The following is a 14,504-nucleotide window of genomic DNA, read 5'->3' on the forward strand; positions in this document are numbered from 1 at the left end:
ATTGATGGAGGGTAGGGGATCCCCCTCACCCAGATTTCCCTGTCCCATAGCAGGCATGAGCATCCTGTGTGACTGATGAAAGACTGACGCAAAGTACCTATTTAATAGGTTGGCTTTTTCCTGGGCTTCAGTTGTCAGTTGCCCCATCTGGTTTAGCAGGGGTCCAACATTGCCCTTGCTTTTCCTCCAGCTCCCCACATATCTGAAAAAGGACTTTTTGTTGTCCTTGATGCCTGAAGCTAGTTGGAGTTCAGTTGCAGCCTTGGCTTTCCTGGTTTGGTCCCTGCAGGACCGGACCAGCGTGGAGTAATCTTCCTTGGAGGTGAATCCCGTCCTCCATCCTTTGTAGGCTTTCCTTTTTAGCCACAGTAGGTCCCCTGGGTCTCTGGAGTGCCAGGGGGGCTGCTGTGCCTTCTTGCTGCCTTTCCTCCGTGTTGGAATAGATTTAGCTTGTGCACTGAGGATCGCTTCCTTGAGAAGCAACCACTCTTCTTGAACTCCCATCTCCCTGGGGTCACGGTCCCTGAGGGCCTGACCGACTAGCCTCTTGAGCTTATCAAAGTCGGCTTTTCTGAAGTCAAACAAGGAAATTCAGAACCTGATGCAGAGCTTGTTGCATCTGACCAATTATGGTGATTTTGGTGAGTTTTGGATCAGGGCCAGACAGAAAAAACTACCTACAAAATCTAGCCCTTCACAAGAAGAACTTTTGCTAGTGGTTGTAGCATCAGTCTTCAGTATTTCAATGCTGGGATACATGACTTTTTTATTATTCTGTGGGAAAAAAGATCATTATACAAAAACTCTGGGAATAGAACACATTAAAATCAGTTAGTTTTATTTAAAACAAATTTGTAATAACTAATCAAAAAATACAAATGGGTGAGAGAGGTTAACTGGCTCTGAAACATTTATTCCACAAGTAATTTTATTACTATTGAATCCTTGCCAGCCAGAAAACACCTAGAGGCTCATGTTTCACACCCAGTTTTGTAGAGGTGAAAAGGTAGAACATTCTGCCTTAACAAGTATGCAAAGAGCAACTTCAAGTGGAAACATGTTCAGCACCCAACCCCAACTGGCTCAGGCACAGGGAGACTCTTTATAAAAACTGACTTGCTAGAGCAGCCCCTGAGATTCTCAGCTGAGATCTAAGCAAGAACCCTGTTGTTCTGTAAGCAGGACACAGATATAGAAAACTTCAGTTGTTGCATGAAGGACTCTACTAACTGGCTAAGTGCTTTGCGTGGCAAATCTGCTAAAAAAACAAAGCATTCATAGAAACAGTTGACAGATCTATATTTTAATCATTTGGGATAAAACTATCCTTTCCTAAAAATTCTATGGTACAATAACAGTTGATCTTTTACAAAGCAAACCTTATCATGATCAGTCTTCGCCAGGGGAAGGGGCTGCTTCGAATGGAGAGGATACTTCACCAGCATGCAGTGTGACAAGAGGAAGGGAAGCCCAGGTAAGCAACAACGTCCAGTGATCAGGAGGCCACAACTGTCTTGGGAGTGGGAGGGAGATACATGCACCCTCAGGAGGCCTCAGGTGCCTCTATACTAATGCTCATAGTATGGGGAGTAAGCAGGAGGAACTGTGCCTCCTGATTGCAAGTAAGAACCCACACTTAGTAGGGCTTACAGAAACCTGGTGGGACCCTACCTACAGCTGGGCGGTGGGCATTTGGGGATACACCCTATATAAAAGAGACAGGACAGAGAGAAAAGGTGGCGGGGGTTATGCTGTATGTCAAAGAGCACCTCACATAATCAAGAATTAGCTTTGGGGTAGAGGAGGGGTGAACAGAGACACTATGGGTCAAACTACAAGGGGGGCATAGTGAAAGGGACCTTATGGTGGGTGCCTACTACAGACCACCCAACCAGGGGGAAGAGCTGGACCAGGACTTCTCCAGTCAGCTTATGGAGGTGGTTAGGTCAAGGGATGTTATTGTCATGGGTCATCTAAACTACCCAGTCATTTGCTGGGAGGAGCAGACAGCCAGGTCTGACCACTCGCGTAGGTTCCTGGCTGTATTACAGGACCTTCACCTTATCCAGGAAGTGCACAGCCCCACTAGGGGTAACGCCTTGCTGGACCTTGTCCTGGTTATGGGGGATGACCTGGTGAGGGGATGCAGGTCCTTGACCACCTAGGCAATAGCGATCATCACCTGCTGGATTTCATTATCCAACACAGGGCATCAAGGGCTCATGCCAAGGCTAAAGCCCTTGACTTCAGAAGGGCCAACTTCAATGAGCTTAGGAGACTAGTGGAGGAGGCACTGAGGGCCCAGAAGGTAGAGGAGATGGGAGTCCATGAGGGATGGTCATACCTTAAGGGGCAATCCTCCAGGCCCAAAGGATAAAAGTGCCTGAGAGAAGCAAAGGGGGTAAGAGTGCTCAGAAACCCCCTTGACTCAGCAAGGGCATTCAGGAATGCCTGAGGACTAAAAGGGTGGCGTATAACCAGTGTAAGGGAGGAGCTATCACCAAGGAGGAGTACTCCTCCTCAGCCCATGAGTGTAGGAGGGCTATTAGAAAGGCCAAAGCAGAGATGGAACTCAGGCTAACATCCAGGATTAAGGACAACAAAAAGTCCTTTTTCAAGTACATTGGGAGCAAGAAGAGGGCCCCAGGCAATGTAGGCCCCCTGCAAGATACAAACGGTAATCTTGTGGCTACTCCAGACAAGAAAGCTGATATTTTTAACAGTTTATTTGCCTCTGTTTTCTTGAACAGGGACCAGGATATCCCACCTACGAGAGGTAGGGACAATCTTGGGGATAGCTCTGTCAGGCCTTTGGTCAGCGCAGATGTAGTTAGGGATCTTCTGGAAGGGCTAGACATTTTTAAATCTTCAAGTCCAGATGCCCTCCATCATGAAGCCCTTGGCCTGGCTATATGAGCACTCATGATCATCTGGCCAGGTGCCGAAGGATTGGAAACTGGCTAATGTGGTCCCAATTTTTAAGAAAGGGAGGAAGGAGGACCCAAGGAACTATCGGCCTGTAAGCCTCACCTCGGTGCTTGGGAAGATCTTGGAGAGAATCATCAAGGAGCACATCTGTGGGAGGCCAGCACAGAAGATCATGCTCAGGGGCAATCAGCATGGGTTCATCCAAGGCAGGTCCTGCCTGACCAACCTGATTGTCTTTTATGACCAAGTTGCTAAATCCTTGGATGATGGTGTCACTGTGGACGTAGTCTTTCTGGACTTTAAGAAGGCCCTTGACACTCTCTCTCACCCCATCCTCATCAATAAATTAAGCGACTGTGGCATTGTTGCCTGTACAGTTGGATGGGTAAAAAATTGGCTGATGGAGCGCACCCAGAGAGTAGTGGTGGATGAGTTGTACTCAACCTGGCAAGCTGTGAGCAGTGGGGTCCCCCAGGGCCCACACTATTTAACATCTTCATCAGCGACTTGGACAATGGGGTGGAAAGCACACTGTCCAAGTTTGCTGATGACACTAAGATGTGGGGTGAGGTGGACACACTTGAAAGGAGAGAAAGGCTGCAACTAGATTTAGATAGACTACAAAAGCAGGCAGATGAGAATAGGATGGGGTTCAACGTAGAAAAATTCAGGGTGTTGCACCCTGGGAGAAGGAATCCACAGCATACATACAGGCTGGGGAGTTCCCTTCTTGAAAGCACAGAGGCGGAAAGGGATCTTGGAGTCATTGTTGACTCCAAGATGAACATGAGCCGCCAATGCGAGACCACAGCCAGCAAGCATACCTTGTCATGCATCCAAGGGTGCATCTCGAGCTGGTTCAGAGAGGTGATACTCCCCCTCTATGCGACTTTGGTCAGGCCACAGTTGGAGTACTGGGTGCCACCCTACAAAAGGGATGTAGCCAGCCTGGAGACGGTTCAGAGGAGGGACACCCGCTTGGCAAGAGGGCAGCAGGAAAGGCCCTATGAGGAGAGACGGAGGGACCGTAACCTGTTTAGCCTCAGCAAGAGGAGGCTGAGGCGGGACCTGGTGGCTGCCTACAAACTCATCAGGGGAGATTAACAGCAAATAGGTAGAGCCCTTTTCTCCCCAGCACCACCTGAAGTGACAAGGAACATTGGTAATAAGCTGATGGAGAATAGGTTTAAGTTAGAGATCAGAAGGCAATATTTTAGTTAGGATGGCCAAAATCTGGAACCAGCTTCCCAGGGAAGTGGTCCTCACCCTTACCTTGGGCAAATTCAAGAGGAGGTTGGATGATCCCCTGTCTGGGGTCTTGTGAAGCCAGCATTCATTCCTGCCTGTGGCAGGGGGTCAGACTAGATGACCTGTTCAGGTCCCTCCTGACCCTAGCTACTGTGAAACTATGAAACTATATGTCACCCACATACAATCATGCTGATCAGATGACCAAGGAGGAGCACCTAGTAATTCTTGTTGTGCTTGTCTGAAATGACTGCTGTTTCCTTGGAGTAGATTGGCAGGTTTTGAGACAATCAAAGAGCTTATCTTGTTCTATTACAATGACAAAACTGTTTGGATGCTGCTCTGTTAGGGCGCAAACAAGCATTTGCAAGACCGGGCTCAAGTTTAGGCAGCTTAGTTTAAGCCACCTAAACCTGAACTGGGAGTGACATGTGCAGGTGTTTGCTGGGAGACATGCGAGCATGCCAGAGGTAAGTTCGGTACTGGCTAGTCTAGGGAGAACCAGTGTATGTATGGTGGGGTGGCAGGTCAGTGGGGGGAGGAGGGGTAACTCAATCCAGGGGTTGTAGTCAGCAGGGAGCAGAAATAGCCCTGTCAGAACTGGGGAGGAGGGGAGGATAAGAGTAGCACAGCCTCAGAGCTGTGCTGTAAACACATGCAAGCATTCATTAGGTCAGGTTAACTCTTACTAGATTGAGTTAAGACTTTATCTGAAGTTGATTCACTTCTAAAGTGAACTAACTTTAGATTGGGGGTGCCATTTTTAGGCCAACCTAGATCCTGTGAGCATTTGTAAGCTGGGGCGTTTAGATGATCCTAACCTTGGTTAGGATCTAAATGTAATATTTGTAAATACCCTTAGCTTCTTCCACATATGTGTAGAGGTACACTAAATTTTTTTTTGGTTTCCTTTCTCCCTGTAGTTATGCCTCTTGATTATTGTGTTGGATGATGACTAATCAAGCTGGATACAATTCTAATGACCAAGGCTTAAGTAAGCAATCAGAGAAGCTCTTGAGATATTACCTGAATTCTGGGCATGTCTACACGAGACACTTAACCATGGAGTAATGTAGTTTACTGCACAGTAAGCATGTGCCTCTGCATAGTAAAAATGCTTAATTGTGAGTAAATTTGCTTTTTGCAAATGCAGGTAGCAAATTTACATGCAATTAGTTACTGCACAGTTATGCACATGTAGAAGCACTCTGGGAGCAAGTTTGCTTCTGGATCAGCCCTGTCACTAGGGGGCCAGCCTGAGGATAACCCCAGGACTCTGCACTGGCATTCCCTCCTGCCCCAGGGCTGGGCTGTCTCTATGACAACCCATGCCTGCAGGCACTCAGAGCCCTGGGGAACACCAGCAGGGAGACTGAGGCTACTCCAGGCCCCTGTGTACCTTGAGTAGGCCACAGGACAGCTTCTCTAGCCTGCCTGCACCTTGGCACCACTGCCTGGCACTGCACTGCTATGTGGTTGCCAGGCCCACACTGTCCTAGCCTGCAGGTTGCTCCAGGCTGCTGCAGGCTCCAGCCAGGCTTGCCAGCCCCCAAGTCTAGCTGCAGGTAGCTTCTGGCTTCTGGGGCCAGCTCCACCTGCCCATAGACCACACCCAGAAGTTTGCCCTGAGTTCGTAGGTGCTGTGCAGCATTGCCTGTGCCACACAGCTGCCAGTCTTGAGCCAGGTCCCTCCGCTAGGCACTGCAGGCGCTCCCCATCCCTGTCCCTGCCCCTGCCCCTGCCCCCGCTTCCCACCTGGCCCACCCACACTCCCCTGGCCCTGGGTTCTGCCCCTCCCACAGCATTCAGGGAGGCAGAAGACAGTGCCAAATTTTATTGAGTAACCCATGCCCCTGTAGTGAGGCAGGCACAGGCCTCACACATCGAGGAACGCATTAATGCTGGCAGCAACATCCTCCTCAGATGTGGCAGACAAGGATGTGTAGTGTAGCTACAGATAGCCCTCCAGGCAGTGGCAGAGGTTGCGGGGCAGTCCAGGCTTGCCCCAACACCATCATAGCTCAGGGTCCCATACCAGGTGCACAGGTGTGCCCTAGGCCCCATGGCCACGAGCAGCAGCAAGGCATAATGGGTACAGCACCCCTCAGTTCACACAAACAGCTCCTCATGCACCACCCAGGGCATGTGCAGCAGGGGCACACTTGGGGTGCAGCAGCAATGTGGGAGGAGGCTGGACACAGGTCACCTCCCTGGAGAAGACTACTGCAAGGATGGTGGGGGCATGGGCAGCCAGGACCCAGTGGCCCACCAGCCCCAGGTGAATGAGTGGGGATGGAGGACTTGGCCAGCAGCCACCTACGCCCAGGTCTGCCAGGCCAACTTACCATGGGCCCTAGTCACCTGTACATGTCCAACCCCCAATCTGAGACCAGCACTGTACAGCCCCGGTACAAAGTATCTTATCTCTGAAATGTTGCAAACTCTTACAAACAGCTTCTGGCTCATGTTTCTACAGGGCCTCCAGCTGTGCACGGGGGAGAGGCTACCCTTGGCATCCAGGATGCAGCCTTAGGGTCACCACCACCCATAGTTAAGGCCTTGTGGATGCACCAGCTCTGTCAGAGAAGGACTCTGGACAAGACCCTTCTTGTGGACTGCTTGGTCACAGCATCAGACTGGTTGGTCGATGCTCAGGCCTGTCTGGTAGAGGATGTGCTGTGCCAAGACAGGTGGAAGGCAGAGGACATCACCCACAAGGAGGCACAGGACCAGTGCAAGAAGATGTGGGACCAGATGGATTAGGAGTTCCAGGTGCAGCTCCTGGCCCTGGAACATGAGCAGGTGAAGGTCCTACAGGAACAAAACACCATCCTGGCCTGCGCAATGCAGGCCCCAGACAATGACCAACAGGGGCTGGACACTGTTCTGGCCCTGGCAGTCACTGTGCTATCCACTGTCCCGTCCCCAAACCTAGCCCCACTTGCTTGCTGGCAGCCACCCACTGCCCATCAGCAGGCCCCAACCTGGGCCTCGGAGGAAGTCCTATGCTGCCTCCAGCAGCTAGAAGCCCTTGTCCTGGCCTCCACTCCAGGTCCCCCACTGCCCAGATTCCTCACCTGGGCCCAGCCCTACCACTCACCCCACCTCCATAAGGGTCAATCAGAGCCAGAGCAATCTGCAGTGGGGCCAGGACCACACATTAGTCACGACCTGCCAGAGGGGAAGCCACCCATGCTGAGGGAACATCAGCCATTGTTGCCCTTGGGTGAGTTCCCCCCCTGCTGCATTCGTTGCAGTGTGTGCACCCATGAGGGTGCAGCCAGAGGCTCGGGTGCTAGCCACCTGTCCCTGGGCTCTGCCCCCTAGTTGCCCCTATCCCATGGCCCCCCACTGCAAGACAGCATGCAAAGGACATTGAAAAAAGTTTTCACAGAGAAAAAAGTGTTTTATTGTTGGTGGGTGGGGTGGATAGTGGAGGGGTTCTGTTTGTTTAGGGAGGCTCTGTTTGTTGGAGAGGAAGGGAGGCGCTGTTTTTTGGAGAGGGGAGCAGGGGTCTGTTTAATGTGAGGGAAATTAAAACTTGATTTTCTGAGACATGTCTTCTGAGCACAGTGCTGGGGGTGGGGGGTCCATGGGAGGCAATACAAGAGGGCTAGAGCCAAGAGAGCTGGAGGAGTGGTCAGCCTGCACCTCCCACACCTGGTGCCCTGGCCTCTGCTGGTGGGTGCATGGCTCTTCTGGGGGCTTTGTAGGGGAGGGGGCAGGGTGGGGGCTTCACTGTCACGGTTGCCACAGGAAGTGCTCCTGCTGCCAGGCATCCTTTGAGCACCATGCCTCCTCCACCCACACCTCATGGATGAGCTCTCTCACAGATGTTTTGCAGCACACAGGCTGCGATGATGACCCAAGGCAGGTTATCCTCAACTTGAGGCAGGTGGTAAGGGTGCGCCAGCAGCCCTTAAGGCAGCTGAAGGTGTACTCCACCAGCGAGTGGGTCCTGCCCAGGCAGTGGTTAAAGTGGACCTGGCAGAGGTCCAGGTGGCCAGTGTAGGGCTGCATTACATACGGTAGGAGCGCTTAGGCAGTGTCCCCAATGAGGAGGGGTGGGACTACCATGGCACCAATCTGCAGGTCTGGCACCCCCAGCATGAAGTGCCCACTTTCCACCAGGCCCGGGAGTCTGGAGTTCCTAAAGATGCGGGTGTCATGGGGGCTGCCCACTCAGCTCACATGGTGGTCCACGATGGCCTGGAGCACCACCGAGTGTAACCCCCCTCCAAGTGTAGTAGGGGTGAATATCATGGGGCAGGCAGGTGATGGGGATGTGGGTCCCATCCTGGACTCTAATGCATTGGGGGAATCACAGGCACAGAACCCACAGCCACTGCCAGGGGTCACGCACACGAAGCACGGTGTCCCCCAGCACATCCTGGAGGGCACTGCACACCTCCAGAATGGCCTCCCTGGCGGTGGCCTTGCCCACACCAAACATAATGCAAGCTGGCAGGTGTAGCCAGCTTGAGCAGGGTGAGGCCCAGGGAGCTGTTCACAGGGAGGGGCACCTATAAGGTGGTGTGCTGCCACTCCAGGTTGGGCTGAAGCTACTGGAGGAGGTCCCAGAAGTTGGCCTGGATTATGCAGATGGCCTCCAGCCACTGCTCATTGTCCCAGGTGAGCTGGGCAACATGCGACTACCAGTCATGGTTGGCCTGCCAGGCCCAGAGGTGGTGGGGCTGGAGGCCCAGAAGGGCAACAGCAGCCCCCACAGTGGTATCCTGGAGCCCATCATCAGCATCCCTGCCAGGTCCAACCAGGCTGACAGCATGGAGGTGGCAGGTGCATGGTGGTGGCCCTAGCGTGGCACACAGTGGGCAGGCAGGCAGTTGCTGCATGTCGTGGAGCTGGAAGTGGTGAGATGGCCATGGGCCCGATGGCAGTTGGCATGGCAGGCCAGCAGGGCCAGTAGGAGTGCAGGGTGCTGGTTGTTGCTACCAGGACCAGGGACAGGAGCAGCCATAGAGCAGGGAGGCAGAGGCAGAGGAGAGCACTGCCACGTGCTGTCCCTGTACTGCACACACTGCTCCTGGCCAGAGAGCAGTGAGTGGGGCTGACTTTTCAAGAGGACAGCCAGCTGCTGCTGGAGGCTGGAGTTGCCCCCGGTGGTGACAGGGGCCCACTGCAGGGCCCTGGCAAGTGGAAGCAGACTGGCAGCAAATCCCTGCATACGTAGACATTATTTACTTGTGAGTAAACTGGTGCCACAGGAAATGCATGTCGACATGCCCACTGGTCAAATCCCTGACTCCCTTTCTTCTATAGGGTTCCAGCCACAGTTTTCTCTTCCTGTCTAGAACCAAACCTATACTAACACTAGAAATTATAATTAGAGCTTACCAATAATGGTGACAGAAAAACGTACAGCCATGAATTATGTGTATATAATTGAAATATTACTATAATGTTCCTAATCTTACCATCACCATTAAACATACCACAGCCATGCTACTAACGAAGTTAAAAATATTGGCATCACACATTTTTCCTCACACTTCTTCCTGGCTAGTTCCTTGAAGTGGAATGATCACCTATTGAACACGACTGATGTGATCTAGAAAGAAAAAGATTTTCAAGTCACAAAAATATACCATATTTCCCTCACTCAGGCTCCATCTACACACACAAACTGTTCCAGCCCTGTGTCTGAGAAAGATCACCAAAGCTAAGACTGGTCATCTTCTTCATATATGTTGCTACATTCAATCAGAGAACAGAAACAGAAGGTGACCAATCACACAACAAAATTCTTGAACCCTGAGGCTTAAATGCATTTGCAGGACATATTTATTGTATAATTTTAAATTGTGAACAAATTAAAAAAAAAAGGATGAGCAAATAATTCACAAGACAGTAAAGGGTAAAATCCATTGAAAAAACTGCTGTAAGTAGTTCATCCAGACTGTAAATGGTTCATACGTGTACATCATGCATTATTTATATACAGATGTGTGAGTATGCATTATGTATAACATATATAATTTGTACCATACAGCAAGATGGAGCCTAATTCTCCATTGTTTTACACCCTGTGAATTGATTTGCACTTGTGCAAAGTGAGCATAACTTGATTTCAGATTTCATCAGATTATCAGATTTTGGCAGTCACGCTGGTGCATTTAAGATCCATTATACACAGGTACAACTGGCCTAAGCACATTGTCATACAGTTCACATTGTCAGTTTCCTTTACTTGAGTATTCATGATCAGACAAAGGATATAGTCAAAATTAATGTTTAAGCTATAAATAGGAAGTGGAGAGAAAAATCAAGCTGTGACTTATTATGATAAAGAGATTTTAATATTATAGAGAGAGATAGTTTATTCTTTGTAATCATTTGTTAGCACTCTGGACACATCATTTTTCATCATGTTCTTTGAATGAAAGAAAAATACATTTTATAAGAATCCTCTATGCTTATATTATAGCTTCATTCTCTCTTTATAACCTTCTGGCTATCCACACGCTTCATAGTAGAAATTATCTGCCAAAATCACTTAATGTTGGAGACATCTTGGGACTGCAGGAAAAGTCCATTTTATAGTCTGTCTTTATTTCTTCCTCAATTTCTTTATTTTTCTATCAAATCTCAACAGCAGATTCCTCAATAGTGCCCTTGAGAATCCACACGAAAAAAGCAGGATTTCCATTGACTGTATCTCAGGCAAATGTTTCAAACATACTCTGAGGATCTTGTAAAGCTTCTCTAATGCAGTGTGGATCATGCAGGTCTCAAAATGTTTAATATAATCTCTCCAACTGTCCACCCTGGAGACCCAAAAAACCCAGGGATGTAGCCCTCCCCTAATTTTTGGAATTCTGTAAATGTCAGGGCTAAGCTTAAATTCATGGGGGGGGGAGGATTTTAAGCAAGTTTCTTGACCTTTTGTTGCACAGAGATTTTGATTGATTTGAATCAATCATTTGAAAAGTTTATCATCATAATATGTCCTGGATTATTCATAGTTTCTTGCCTATAGTCACCCAGCTTTGACCTTTAAAACTGGTAAAAAGCTGTGGCTTCAATCTCTATTACTGATATGACCCAAGACAAGTTCGAAGAAAGTGAATGGGTGCCTCTTAGCTTTAGTGCTACTGGCTGCAGCCTAAGAGGCCACACCTGCCAAGTAATAACAACAACCCATACTTGTCTTGGCGCACCTTTAATCAGCAGATCTCACAGCACTGTGCAAAGGGAAATACATATCATCATTTTCATTTTTCAGAAGAGGAAACCGAGGCACAAGGTGAGCAGTGACACTTCCAAAAGTCATCCAGAGGCCCTGTAGCAGAGCTGGGACACAAACACAAGTTTCCTGAAACCTGGTCATGTGGTCTTAACTACAGATCATATAATCCGGCCACACAAATGAGTTACTGTTGTTTTATTTAGTCAGTGGGTAAATCAATAAACTGAAAGTAAGGTATTCATCCATTTTAATTTTGGCTTTGACAGTAACTCCATTTGTGGCCTTGGTCAAGAATTTTTTCATAATAAGCTAATGACAGACCTTTCTATTTGGAGTGCAATTTTTGCAATTTGTTTCCTCATTTTCATGCCCGACCAGGTTTTGCCAATCTAATATTTGTCTTTCTAATTACCAGGGATCCTAGTTTTCTCTGTTTAAAAATCCCAAATTCTGTGATAAAAAAAAATCCAAAATTCTTTCATTTAAAAACCCCAAATTCAGGTTCTTTCATGATTAAAATGAAACACTACTATAGAGAGACATTAATTGAACACAATGTTTTATTAATATATTTACCATTTTAAAGCCATTTGGAAACCTACCAGTGCCTAAATCATTATAATATAATAAATTCTAAACACCTATATACTTTGGTGTTTGATTTTTTTTTATCATGGAAAATCAGAGCTCCCCGTCCCCTTCGTTCACTAGGACGCAGGTCCAGCTGCGGCTGTCCCCACCAGTGCTTTGTGGTCCTGAGCAGCCTTGATATGCTGATATCCTGCCCCTGCCCTTTCCCCTCACTCCAAGCCACAGCCTCCCCAGCCCTGCTGACCCACAATGCCCTGCTCCCCCCAGCCCTGCCGGAGAGGGCCCCAAGCTGTCCCTCGCTCCCCCTTTCTCTGCCAGGACTCACAGGATGGTGGGCTGTGGGGACACAGTGGGGATGGCCTCCAACATGAGGTACATGCAGCACACCTCATGCAGAATTCTGAAAAGAAAACCCAAATGCTGAAGCCAGAACAGATTTTCAGTAGCATGTGGTTTCTTCAGTATACTTCTATGGCCCAAACACAGAGCTTATTTCACTTTCCTTCTAACTGGATACTTACACACTTGGAGGCCTATCTAAAGCACACTAAAGTCAATAAAAACGCTCCCCTATGATCTTTGGGACAGCAGCACTCTAGATCACATGATACCATAACTGAATCTATTTCTTACTGCAATTTCATACCTTCTTTTTGATCCTCAAAAAGCACTTGACCAGTAAGCTATTAATTCCAGAAAGGGTCATCTTCATGATGTTTCTTCCTCAAATATTCTTCCATATTCAAGTATTCTTCAAAGAAATGAACCTAACATACAGATAGATGAACCAGAATGAAATGTTTTAGATGCCCTATAATTGTAGCCAAATATCATAGAATCGTAGAAGTAGGGCCGGAAGGGATTTTATAGATCTTCAAGTCCGATCCCCTGCCAGGGCAGGAGAAAAAAAACTGGGCTCAAATGATCCCAGCTAGGTAGGCATCAAGCCTCCTCTTAAAGACCCCCAGGGTAGGAGCCAGCACCACTTCCCTTGGAAGTTGGTTCCAGATCCTAGCTGCCCTAACTGTGAAGTATTTCTTACGGATGTCTAATCTAAACCTACTTTCCAACAACTTATGGCTGTTATTCCTTGTTATGCCAGGGGGCGCTAGGGGAAACAAGGTCTTTCCTGAACCCTTCTGGTCCCCCCCTAGTGAGTTTACAGACTGTCACCAGGTCCCCCCTCAGCCTTCTCTAGTGAAGGCTGAACAGGTTCAGGTCCCGCAGTCTCTCATTGTAGGGTCTGCCCTGTAGTCCCCGGATCATGCGGGTGGCCCTCCTCTGGACCCTCTCAATGTTGTCCACATCCCTCCTGAAGTGGGGCGCACAGAACTGGACGCAGTACTCCAGCTGTGGCCTGACCAGTGTCACATAGAGGGGGAGGATCACCTCCTTGGCCCTGCTTGAGATGCACCTGTGGATGCACGACAAGGTGCAGTTAGCCCTTCCAATCGTGACCTTGCATTGTTGGCCCATGTTCATCTTGGAGTCAATGATGACTCCAAGATCCCTTTCTGCCTCTGTGCTCTCAAGAAGGGCATTTCCCATCTTATAAGTGTGCTGCTGGTTACTACTGCACTTGTCAGTATTGAAGCGCATCCTGTTTTTGCTAGCCCACCCCTGTAACCTATCCAAGTCTTGCTGCAGTCTTTCCCTCCCTACTAGCGTGCTCACCTCACCCCAAATGTTGGTATCATCAGTAAATTTAAACAGGGTGCTTTTCACCCCGTCATCCAAAACGCTGATAAAGAAATTGAACAGCGCGGGCCAAAGGACCGAGCCCTGGGGGACTCGCTGCCCACTTCCCCCCAGTTCGAATATGACCCATCCACCACCACACTCTGAGTGCGACCCTTCAGCCAATCTGCAATCCATCTGACTGTGTAGGCATCCAATTTCTTAATGAGGATGGGGTAGGAGACCATGTCAAAGCCCTTGCTGAAGTCCAGAAAGACTACGTCCACAGCGACACCTGCATCCAAGGCAATCAGGTTGGTCTAACATGACCTGCCCCTAATGAAACCATGCTGGTTGCCCTTGAGCATCATCTCTGAGGGCAGCCCATCACAGATGTGCTCCATGATGATCTTCTCAAAGAGTTTCCCTAGGACTGAGGTAAGACTGACAGGCCTATAGTTGCCTGGGTCCTCTCTCCCCCCTTTTTTAAAGATGGAGACCATGTTGGCTACCTTCCAATCATCCAGCACCTGGCCCAAGCACCATGAGCGCTCATAAAGCTGTGCCATGGGCCCTGCAATAACCCCTGCTAGCTCCCTTAACACCCTGGGGTGGAGAGCATCTGGACCCGCTGATTTGAACACATCCAGCCCCTCCAGAAGCTCTCTAACCCGGTCCTCCCCAACCTGAGGTCTGGAGGCGTTCCCCTCGAGTCCGTCTTGCATCACTGTGGGGAAGTCTCAGTCCCTGCACAAGAAAACAGAGGTGAAGAATTGGTTAAAAAGGTCTGCTTTTTCCTCTGGTGCAACCACCAGATTGCCCAGAGGATCTTGCAGGGGGCCCACATTTCCCA

General features: G+C 49.2%; 1 long non-coding RNA gene across 1 annotated transcript; it reads left to right on the plus strand.

Moving 5' to 3' along the window:
• Positions 1 to 1,150: 1,150 nt before the first annotated feature.
• On the plus strand, positions 1,151 to 7,668 carry LOC149864703 (uncharacterized). Its single transcript, XR_016442604.1, has 3 exons — positions 1,151 to 1,474; positions 5,100 to 5,170; positions 6,653 to 7,668. It is a non-coding gene; the product is annotated as an uncharacterized LOC149864703 (long non-coding RNA).
• The last annotated feature ends 6,836 nt before the right edge of the window (positions 7,669 to 14,504 follow it).

The sequence above is a fragment of the Crocodylus siamensis genome, chromosome 5 (genome assembly GCF_052110815.1).
Source record: "Crocodylus siamensis isolate JL-2025a chromosome 5, ASM5211081v1, whole genome shotgun sequence".
NCBI lineage: Eukaryota > Metazoa > Chordata > Crocodylia > Crocodylidae > Crocodylus > Crocodylus siamensis.